General features: G+C 42.0%; 1 protein-coding gene across 5 annotated transcripts in view; it reads left to right on the top strand.

The window, feature by feature from the left end:
- stim2b (stromal interaction molecule 2b) overlaps positions 1 to 12,163 on the top strand; it is a 58,114-nt gene that overhangs the window by 28,651 nt on the left and 17,300 nt on the right. The window contains exon 1 of one of the 5 annotated variants that reach the window (XM_082526044.1): positions 713 to 756. The exons of 3 other annotated variants lie outside the window; for them this stretch is intronic. The gene's annotated coding sequence lies outside the window, so the exon portion shown is untranslated. Of the gene's footprint in view, positions 1 to 712; positions 757 to 7,843; positions 7,896 to 12,163 lie in introns of those variants that run through there. One more of the 5 variants, XM_082526043.1, reaches the window with a different exon arrangement.

Here is a 12,163-nt window from a genome sequence, read left to right as displayed (position 1 = left end):
ATGCCGGTGTAAATGTGCAGTCATATTCGTTGTGTTCACACTAGTGCTGTCAGCGTAAATCTCGTTAAAATGACGTTAACGCCACAACACGGCAAATTTCCGTTAACGAGTTACCGCGGATCGCCCCGTGAGTGGGGCTGGACGGCGTCAACATGTTAACGAGCTAACTGCGCTAACGCACTAGTTCCCACCAATTGAGCATTGCATGGCACATCCGACATACTGTTTTACTTTAGTCCATGACACGCTTACCATCAGGGTCATACCTCACATGAAGACCAAAATAGTTCCAAACGCCAGATCTGAATGAGAGTGGGGGAGGTTCAATTTGCCATGTTGCAACGAGCTTAGCTTCTGTCTTGGTAGCTTGTGCTGCACTCAGTGGATCTGCACTTGACAGTGCAGCCTAGGCGGAGTAGTCGAACGCAGATCCACTGAGCGCTCAACACAGACAGCATCGTCAGAAGAAAAGTTGATAAAATAAATAAAACATTTTGTATTGTTCGATATATATGCGTACCGAAAGCACTGTATCGAATGGTTCAATACCGATACGAGTATTGTTGCACCCCTAGTGGATATATTGGACAAAGGGTGTTAAAGATGGAGCTGCCAGGCAGAAGTTGAAGAGGAAGACCACAGAGGAGATTCATGGATGTAGTGAAGGAGGACATGCAGAGCGTTGTCGCAACAGAGGAGGATGTTAGGGTTTGGCTGAGGTGGAGCCAGATGATCCGCTGTGTCCCGTAAGTGTAGGTGAGCTGTTCTACACAGTCATAGTGAAAACATTTGATTTACACGAGGCCTAGTCTCCATCTTCTTTTTATATATTTTGTCCTCAGCACATCTCCTTTACTAAAGTAATAAAATAAATCCCTCCAGTTTTGTTACATTCCTAGTTTTCTGATTTAATTACTGCTTTGCTGTAAAATTTGTGACCTCTCTGACTATAAAGAAACGTAATATGGCAGGAGCTAGGCTGATAACAATGAAAACACATTTTATAGTACAATAAGCTGCTGCGGTTACATAATTATTATACCTAAATTGCATTTCTGTGAAGAAGATTTCACAAAGTGTATTTTGCCCTCTGAAACACACCCTGTTGTTTAACAGGCCACCCAAATGGTTAAAGTTGACCTATTTTTTTTATAAATGCAACTTGCTCCAACTGATTGCTGAAAGCTGGCAAATCTGAGTAAATGTTTAGTTTACAAAGCTAAGAGTGAATAAAAGCTTGTGGCATTGGATCAGTCAAAGGCAATAAGTCATCGGAGGAGACGGCCAAGTCAGCATTCCTAACATACAGACACATCATCAAAGACGCACACGACTCTTTACTTACAGTTTCATACGACTTGTGATGTAATTTATCATTAAATGTTGAAACTGTTCATATTTATAGTTTTATCGAGAGCGTGCGCTGACTCTTTTTGAGGTTAAACTAAAAGCGTTTAGAGCTCCAGAAAGTCGTTTGGAAAAGTTTTACTTCTGAGTAAATGAGCTGATGCTCCAGATAGTTGAAGAGGTGAAAGTATCACCGGTACGGTAGTGTGTGTTTATGCATGGATGGTGTGTGTGTGTGCTGGAGGGTATGGCTGACATCTGAGATCACGCTGACCTGGTGTGCCCTGTGGGTCTCTTGGTAATCAGCCACCTCCTTACATTCAAAAGCAACCACTTGGGACTGCAGTCACATTTTCTGTGCGTGTGTGTGCATGCGTGTGTGTGTGTGCATGTGTGTTTGCTGGCAGAGACGTTTTTAACTGCCTGAGAAGTGCTGGTGTGAGAAACCGTTTATACCCCACAGCCCTGTGGTGGCGCCTCAGTAAAGGGCCGGATGCTGTGTGAATCCCGTCTAAAGACCTCCGAGGGCTGGAGTGTCGGAACTGGACCTCAGCCCACACGGAGGAGCTGTGTGTCCGTCTGTGTGTGGATTACCGACGCCTGCGTGTACAGTATACGAGTGCGATACTGAATGTCCCCCATGCTTAGTATCACCTTTTGGCTCAGTAAAGGCAGTGGCTGATCGTTTCTTTCATGTTGTTTTTGGCTGTTTATTTGTTACCTAATATTTTCGAACCTCTCCTCTGGTCTCCTGAGACAAATGGAGCCGGGTTTCAAAGCTGGGCAGATTTATTTTATCAAATTAGTGGCTGTCCATCCGTTGGCTCTATGAAAGACGAGCAGGAGACTGACTGAAAAAAGTGATTTGTCTTTTTTCGGCCTCATCAAAATCCGGCTCACATCACGTTCTGACCTTTATGACCACAGACACACTGGATGTGTAAAATATTTTATACGTCAAAAATATTTTTCATACAAAGAGCATTGATTTTTTTCAAATCGAGCGAGGATCTAAATCAACAAATCTGACCAATCAGACCACTGCAGAACCAAGTTAGTTGGTGCTTTACAAAGATAAAACAGTGCAGTAGTGCAGATAAACGAGAATATACAGTACTCATTGCAATTCTTATTCTGAGAGCACGAGTGCATTCACACAAACAACTGTGGCTACATGGACTGAATCTTAGGCTACATCTACACTAATCCGAGTTTTTTAAATGGACTAACAATGAGGTGGAGTTGTTGCTACGGGTAACACAAAAGTACAAAGTTGCAAAAGCGAGTGAGAATTAAGGAATTTGAAGAAAAGCTATGTGGAGCAAGTACAAACTGGTATTAATCCTTAATAGGGCTGTCAAAATTGAGAGGAAACAAAACAACTTCTGTATAATGCCCTCTTTCATCTTAGTTTAATTGGTCACATGACTGCATCACATGACTAAAATGCATTGTTTTAAAAAGTCTCTGTTCACGCAGTCCACACTGTGCTGCGAAAACGACGTTTTCAAATGTATCCACTTTGGAGAGCATTTTCAAAAAGCTCCATTTTCCTTGACCAAAAACGCCGTCTCAGTGTGGACGGTGTGTGCTTTCAAACGAAAATGTATTAGCGTGGACGTGGCCTTATGTAACACTTTTCTATTCAGTTGAGCACTCCAAGTGTTTTCCTACTACAGGTCTCACTCACACATTCAGAAATCACTTTTATCTATGCCTCGGAGCTTTCCAGCATTTACACACACACTCCCACTTTGATGGAAGCATTGGGGGACAACTTGGCGTTCAGTACCTTGCCCAAGGATACTTGGGTATGTGGAGTCTGGGATCAATTCACTGATCTTCCAGTTGGCAGACAACACGCTGTCAGGTCGTCTTCCCCATGTCTACATGCCTAAATGCACCGAGTTGCAGGAAACCGGCTGATTAGATATAAAAGTGAGCAGGTGTACCTAATAAAGAGTCCAGGGACTGCCGTGTGCTAAATAAATATGCACCCAAAGAAGGAAGTGAGACACAGTGTTTGTGTTTTTCAAAGTTTGGTGTGGTCCGGCAGATTGCTCTGCAGTGAGTGGGGCCGACAGGGCCGAGCCTTTAACCTCAGCCTACACAAAAACACAGGGCAGGATCATAGGCTGCTCTCAGGCTTATATAGGCTTAGTAGGCACGGATGTAGCGCTATTAATGACGCACAATGTTAAGTTGCGACTTGTTTCGTAGGTTATGCATCCACTGCTTCCACAGCGGAAGTTTAATATACATTTATATAAGTGACTGCGCAACAGGACGAAAGAATCTGTAACGTTTAAGGTGGAATTTTTACCTGTGTGTCTCTCAGTGAGTCAACATCATGAGCACTTAAAAGGTGAATGACGTTCAGCTGGATCATGGTAACTCCATGTTAGTTATTTCCTGAGAAGGACGGCAACCCCATGTGTACCTCAGTGATCCCACAAAACCTTTAAAATGTAATCTAAAATTCAGATGTGAAATAGTAACTATGTAATAGTAATGAAATTCTGCGTGTCTTTTGGATCTTGTTAGTTTTTCTGAAATATTTATATTTAAAATATTTAAGCCTGGTAAGTCTGAATTCATGCAAAAGGGATTAGAAAGAGAGCTCTTAATGTAATAAATGGTAATTAATACAACTGTATTTATGATGTGAAAGTTTGGTTTAGGGGTTTGTGGGCTACAGTTAGCCATTCGATCCCCTGTTGTGGTATGTGGGACGACTGGTCGCATTCTACCAGCAGTTTGATTTACAGTCAGGCTCTTTCTAGCAGTGATGAGCTGAAAGGAGGTACACAGTTAAGAGGCAGACTGACGTGTGGGGTCAGCTCACATCTGGCCTTTGGCAATCAAGACCTAATCACACTCTTGCCCCTTTGCCACCTGGCTGACACCCTACACCCTCTGTGGCACTTCCTCCTTTCCCTCTTTCCCGCTACCTTTATCCCAGTAAGGTGACATTGATCATGTCATGACCACGAGCATGATATTTGTTTTTCATGCCAAAGATTTCAAGAGAATCTTAAGGTGGAAGTCAAGTTCAAATGAAGTCATGTTTCCACAGAGGCGATGACGTATGTGACAGTGACGCAAGTGGCTTTGTGGTCATGTTTTCCTGTGTCTGTATATTTGATAGAAAACATGAGAAAACCCAAGTGGCATCTGTGTTGAGCCCATTTATTTTACACACATAATCCTCTATTCAAGCTCTGTTGGCTGTTCGTATATCAACATCGCTCAAACCTTAAGCACGTTTCCACGTTGAGTAAATATGATCTTCACATCATTTGGAGAAAGAAATTAATGCTTAGCAAGGCAAGGCCGTGACAAGCATGGAGAACTATTCCCGAAGACTAAAGAAACGACAAGAAAGAAATAAAAGAGGGCAAACCGAAAACTGACTTTCAAGCTCGTTAGTTTGTACAAACTCTGTCTTTGCCTCATACATGCCTCATTTCCACGCACATGTTTCAGTAAACTGCTGTCCCTCCTATTTCCCATTCCCCGAGCAAAATAGAAAGAAATGAAGGGGTGGCTCAAGACTTTTGCATTTCAGTTGCCCACATTTGAAAAAGCTAAATATTTCCATTACATAGTAAAGCTTTGTTTCGCTTCCCTAGCATGATGAGAATGTCATTACATTGATTCTGAAAGTATGAAGGCGATCTTTTCACACAGTTGTCGGTTGCCTGGCAGCGCTGACACATGAACCTGTTTCACCTTTAAAATTCTTCTGTAACTTAACCACAATCACTGTCGCTATGGAAGATGGAAATGAATCCACAGAGACAACACTGACCGCACGTCATATCACCACACAAGTAATAAAACATGCGCACACAAACACACACACACACACACACAGGTCATACACAGTCTTCGCCTGTATTTGAGTACAGATTGAGCTCTTTTTGCTCTGTCTGTCTGCCTCACTTAATATCTAGTTTTTAATACATAAGTTACCACCTTAAATGTACTGTCAGCACGGGGTGATAGAGGAGTGAGAGCAAACAAGGAAGTATAGAGGCCAACATATCTCTGTTCCCTTTGCATTGGCAGCGTTTACTTGACGTGTCACGCCACATAGATATCAACCAGGATGTTAAACAAAAAAAAAAAAGGCTTGGGCTGCTCTGAAAGTTCACTTTAAGAGAGGAGAGTCATAAATAATTGTCACAGGAGGGTGAAAATTTACCAGGATTCAATGCAACTTTATTTATATAGCACCAAATCTACTGTCGCCTCAAGGTGCTCAAGGTAAAGACTCCACAATAATAGAGAGAGAATCCCACCAATCAAAGCGTTTTTATCATCATCACGTTTGAAGTTGTTTCATATATAATATATTTATAATCTGCACTCCCTTAATGTGGGTCTCCAATCATCCATCAGGTTTTTCTTTCCTCCCTCTCTCGTTATCCTAAATATATACCGTTAATATATATATAGAAACCCACAAGTGTCACAGTAATATTTTTTTTACAGTCTTCTAAAAGCATTTGAAATTTGACGAGGAATCCAGCCCAGTTAAACATAATCCCGTCTCTTATTACGCTGCGAGTCTGGGTCTTGTCGGGTGGTTTTGAGTGACGTTTCGGGGTCTGTTTCTGAGATCAGTCACCGGGGACGGCAGGTGCACGTCTTTGCCTTCAGGGTGCTGAGCTGTGTGCTGCTCGACTGCCAAAGGAACGTTCGACTGGATCATGTTGCATCACTTGAAATCACATGGACACAACCCAGATCACAGCAAGGGGCGATGCGGTGGTGCTACTGTGTGCGTACTTTATTAGTTCCTAACAGGCCGTGCATTATAACTTAGCGGCAAAATTAGGCTTGCCTGTGAGAAGCCTGTACCAAAATAAGCGTACATTATACAGTGGGGCAAAAAAGTATTTAGTCAGCCACCGATTGTGCAAGTTCCCCCACTTAAAATGATGACAGAGGTCAGTAATTTGCACCAGAGGTACACTGCAACTGTGAGAGACAGAATGTGAAAAAAAAATCCATGAATCCACATGGTAGGATTTGTAAAGAATTTATTCGTAAATTAGGGTGGAAAATAAGTATTTGGTCACCTCAAACAAGGAAAATCTCTGGCTCTCACAGACCTGTAACGTCTTCTGTAAGAAGCTTTTCTGTCCCCCACTTGTTACCTGTATGAATGGCACCTGTTTGAACTCATCATCTGTATAAAAGACACCTGTCCACAGCCTCAAACAGTCAGACTCCAAACTCCGCCATGGCCAAGACCAAAGAGCTTTCGAAGGACACCAGGAAAAGTATTGTAGACCTGCACCAGACTGGGAAGAGTGAATCTACAATAGGCAAGCAGCTTGGTGTGAAAAAATCAACTGTGGGAGCAATCATCAGAAAATGGAAGACATACAAGACCACTGATAATCTCCCTCGATCTGGGGCTCCACGCAAGATCTCATCCCGTGGGGTCAAAATGATCATGAGAACGGTGAGCAAAGATCCCAGAACCACACGGGGGGACCTGGTGAATGACCTGCAGAGAGCTGGGACCAAAGTAACAAAGGTCACCATCAGTAACACACTACAACGGCAGGGAATCAAATCCCGCAGTGCCAGACGTGTTCCGCTGCTGAAGCCAGTGCATGTCCAGGCCCGTCTGAAGTTTGCCAGAGAGCACATGGATGATACAGCAGAGGATTGGGAGAATGTCATGTGGTCAGATGAAACCAAAGTAGAACTTTTTGGTATAAACTCAACTCGTCGTGTTTGGAGGAAGAAGAATACTGAGTTGCATCCCAAGAACACCATACCTACTGTGAAGCATGGGGGTGGAAACATCATGCTATGGGGCTGTTTTTCTGCCAAGGGGACAGGACGACTGATCCGTGTTAAGGACAGAATGAATGGGGCCATGTATCGTGAGATTTTGAGCCAAAACCTCCTTCCATCAGTGAGAACTTTGAAGATGAAACGAGGCTGGGTCTTCCAACATGACAATGATCCAAAACACACCGCCCGGGCAACAAAGGAGTGGCTCCGTAAGAAGCATTTGAAAGTCCTGGAGTGGCCTAGCCAGTCTCCAGACCTCAACCCCATAGAAAATCTGTGGCGGGAGTTGAAAGTCCGTGCTGCTCGGCGACAGCCCCAAAACATCACTGCTCTCGAGAAGATCTGCATGGAGGAATGGGCCAAAATACCAGCTACTGTGTGTGCAAACCTGGTAAAGACCTATAGTAAACGTTTGCCAACAAAGGTTATGTTACAAAGTATTGAGTTGTATTTTTGTTATTGACCAAATACTTATTTTCCACCCTGATTTACGAATAAATTCTTTACAAATCCTACCATGTGGATTCATGGATTTTTTTTCACATTCTGTCTCTCACAGTTGAAGTGTACCTCTGGTGCAAATTACTGACCTCTGTCATCATTTTAAGTGGGAGAACTTGCACAATCGGTGGCTGACTAAATACTTTTTTGCCCCACTGTATATTTATTATTTGTGATGAGGCTGCTATGATGAGAAGAAACTTGAGGAGGAGCCTCATGGAGCATGGAGGGTATGGTATATCTATAAAAAGAAGCTTCTTGAAGGTTTGTTGACTTGTCTGGGAATGCCTTAGAGGGAACATTCAAATGAGATTTTAGTCACAAGTCCAAGCTTTGAAAGAGGACAGAGTTTGTGCATTAAGGTGTTAGCTGCAGTGCAGCAATTAACATGTATCCCTTCTAATTATCTCTTGGTACTACAACATTGCCAGAAGTGTCAGTACTGCGTCAGCAACTGCAAAGTGATTGCACACTCTTTGTCTTTCTTTATAATCGGGCTGGTTTATTTATTTTGACCTGAATCAGGCTGGCAGTTTCCCCTTACGTCTGAGAGCTATGCTAAGCAAAGCTAATCAGTGCTGGTTCTAGCTGCATGTTTAATATGTAAATACAATAAAAGGTAATGTTCGTGCTGATCTCTCTTTAAGCAGTTAAGCATATTTGTTCCTAAGATACTTCCTTCTTCTACTTACTTTCCCTAAGATAAGATATCTCCCCTTGCAGGCAAACTCAATTTTAGATCTCCACATGTTAGCTACTGCATTGATGAAGCGCACAGTAACAGCACAATTACCCAAGCATGTTTTCGATGGTGGGACGAATCGCAGAACCAGGACAAAACCATGGAATAAATAGAAAAGATGTACACAGCCACCTAATGTCATTTACTGGTTTCTGTTTCCCAGTCTTCCCCTTTGATGCTAACATTGAGCCTAGCATTAGCATTTTGGGTGCTACTGCCTTGGTTTCTTGGTTGTTTAAACTAATGTTACAGAGAACAAGAATATTAATTAAAGCATCAAAGGTCAAAATAAGTAAAACCACAAGGAGAAATGTGTCATCTGTGGATGTGGATGTAGCAGTGCTAAAACTATGCTAAAACACATTTTTATCAGCTGTTAATGTTATATGTGTTGTAGCATTGTTTGATGTTAATAGCTCTCTATGTGTGGTCAGAGGCTCAACAAGTTGTAAATGCTGGCAAATAGCAGCGGTTAGTGAGTCAGTCACAGTTAAATGCTGCTTTCACCATTTCCGCCACTCTCTATTTGAGATAACCCCATGATATTCATGCTGTGTAAGCAAACAGTCCACTAAATCAAAGTGTAATAATAGGAGTAGAGAAATTGAGACACAGTGACTTTTTCTGAACGTTTATTTAAGAAAGGCTCTTGTCACACAGGCTTAGAAATTAATTCATGACTCCATGGCAACCGCCAACTGCTAGGGAAAAATGTGTATTCCCTGATCCGGCAGCAGTTCCTAGGTGAAAGGAGGAATATGGTGTTACACCGGAAAACTCTTTCAGGTTGTTTTGGTCGTTAGCAGATTGCTGCATTTGCCTGAGTGGAAACAAAACCATGAGTTCAACACAGTCTGGAAACACAGACGTTTTCCTTTAGAGTAAATGCTGCGACTTTTGAAACTTCCTGATTGCAGCGTTAAGGCTCAGCAAGTGGTTGCCGAGCGTTTGCAGACAAGTTGGAGTCTTCAATGCGAAGTGTGGGAGACTGTAGAAATTTGCTAGCAACCAACTAGAATCACAACAATCACAGGGAGCACTCTCTTTGTGACTGAGTTCACATGGTGACAACCAGCAACTTCCACCAATTGCTCACCAACCGGTGGGCTGCATCAGGAACAGCATCCAGTTTAAAGAAAATAAAAATAAATAATAATAATAAAATCCGCTAACTCAAACTACCTCCTGTGGTGACTCCTTGTGAATACGGATGCATTAGCCTGGTGATCGATGGAGATATTGCCATTGAGGGGCAAATGGTTCTAAAGTTAGGGGCATTAATGGAAGAAAAAATTCTTGGCAGCAGAAAGCAGTATGATGTCATAGAAAATGTCCTGCTGGATGTTGGATGGGGGGGTCAGTACACAGAAGGTGTGGTTTGTCCTCTTGGTACCAGTGAGGCGAGACAAAAACCATTGTCTGAATCTCACATAAAGAAAGTTGGAAGAATAAAGGCATTATCTTGTGAAAGGCCTTCTGATCTCCCAAAGTAAGGTTTTATTTTTGCTGTCGAACTGATGTGAACGGAAAAAAAACCTGCTGCTAACGACAGAACAGAAAGTTCAGACCTCGGCTGTTCTAAGAATAACTTGATAAAACCCGAAGAGCACGTGACATGAGTACAATGTTACGCAAAACGACACCCACTTTGATCTTGAGCGAAGTAACAAGCCTGACTGCACAAAAAAAAGGGATGAAAACGATTTTTTATCATGAGAGCTACAGTTTCACAAAAGTCTGCCCAGCTGTCATGTGAGATAAATCAGGTGTACCTCCTGGTAGTTCACGTTATAATGAATTGCAGCCAAGTGCACCTCACCTTTTGTTCCAAATCTGCGACATATTAATAATAATTAATCAACTTAATTATCCTCCTTTTGCAGACTCACAAACTAATGACTTTCATTAACGCTGAGGTATGCTGTTGATTAAAAATATCATCACTCCGGGTTATGGTGATAGATAAGTGATGGGTGTAATAACTTCCAGTAATATTAGATAAGCTGATGAGGACAGATGGATTGATACAGTAGATATTTGGGGGGGTGAATAGAGTCTAGACTGTTTAGAGAAAGCAGAGACTCATGGGAAGTATGTCGCCAACTCCCCCCAATCTGGAATCTGATATGAAGAAATCTGTCTTTGTTTGCTGTGTGCGTGTCTGCCTCGCTCTGAACATGTGCCACTCTCTGTCTGTGTATGTAGACGTGTTGTCGTATTTTCAGGACCGAGGCTGTCTATCCCTGGAAACATAAAGGACGTTTAATCACTTTGCAGAAATGTATTCTGCAAGCTACACACTGTGTCTGTAACTATCACAGCTATCGGGCTATCTTAACTGTTAACCACAGAAGCCACAAAGACCTATCATTGCATTCATGCCTCTTAGCTTACTTTATATGGTCCCATAAAGCAAAGGCAAAGCTGCCTTTCAACATATGCAAAGAGGCCCTGCTAGTCTGCCTGCAATTAGTTTCATGCTGCAGCAGTGCAACCAATTGCTGTTGCTTTTAATATAACACTCGAGCAGCTATTTGTCTTATACAGTTGTTCATTTACTAGTGCTAATGTGTTACTTGTAGCATGTGTTTTTTCTGCTTGTTGTTGAGCAAATGTGGCCATTAGGATATCTCTCAAGGTCTGCAACAGAAAGAATGTCTTCATATTCGCCGTCCTTTGTCTTTTCTTATGTGGTGAAATGTCCTTGAAGTTCACATCTTTGCCAGCACCACTTCATATTTTTCTTTTCATAAAGTGAGCATTAAAAGGCTTTTCGAGACACTAATTTAGAGTAGCGTTGCACACATTGCGGTCCCTCCAGTGACTCAGCAGGCCGTCAGTTCCTTCAGCTGGTGCCCAGTGTTACGTCAGTAAGAAGACAAATTTGCATTTCTATTGTGAAAGAAGAACATGGCAAATGTTCTCAGAGGATTTTTGTTCTCAACTGATGCAGTGAAACTGCCTTTCAGAACCAAATTCGAATCCTTTGATACGTGCAGACACAGGCAGCAACACGTGGACTACCAAGATTTTAGGTACAGTGTAAACTGTAGTTTGTAGATTTGTTACTCTTAAAATGAAATTCCACTGATTATAATTTGAATAGTCTGTGCTGTTCCATGATTCTTTCATTAATGAAACCAAATAATTGGACTGGATTCCGAAAGCTTTCCATCTCTTTTTAGATCACCCGATAATTCAGTTTCTGACGAAATACATGCAGAACTAACGACACATCAACCGGGTGCGTCTGCACTTTGTAATAAGCCTAAACACATAGGAAGGAAATTTACCTAAAACTGACTTGTCCTACTGGACCTCAGTTCAGTGTTCGATTATTATTACAGAGATTATTATTACAGAGAGGATGCTGTAAGTATTAAAGGTACTGCAGTGCAGTGGTTTGAATCATATCTATCTAATAGACTTGATTTTGTTCATATAAACACACTAAGGTTAATTATGGAGTTCCACACGGTTCTATGCTAGGGCCACTTCTGTTTGCATTACATACGCTTCCCTTGTGCAGAATCATTCAAATACCCAGTTTCATCTATTCAAACCAGATGACACACACCAATTAGTTAGTCTGCAGGAATGTCTTAGACATAAAGACCTGAATGACCTCTAATTTTCTGCTTCTAAAGATTAGCGGTAATAAAAGCCGAGGGAGGTCAACAGGGATCACTGACTGTTTTAGGAGCTTTTTGAGATTAAATAGAAGAAAATACAAAACATTAAACATGTTAACAACAC

Source organism: Aulonocara stuartgranti (genome assembly GCF_965226115.1).
Source record: "Aulonocara stuartgranti genome assembly, chromosome: 3".
Taxonomy (NCBI): domain Eukaryota; kingdom Metazoa; phylum Chordata; class Actinopteri; order Cichliformes; family Cichlidae; genus Aulonocara; species Aulonocara stuartgranti.
Note: the sequence above shows the minus strand (reverse complement) of the source record. Positions and strands in the feature narration are given on the sequence as shown.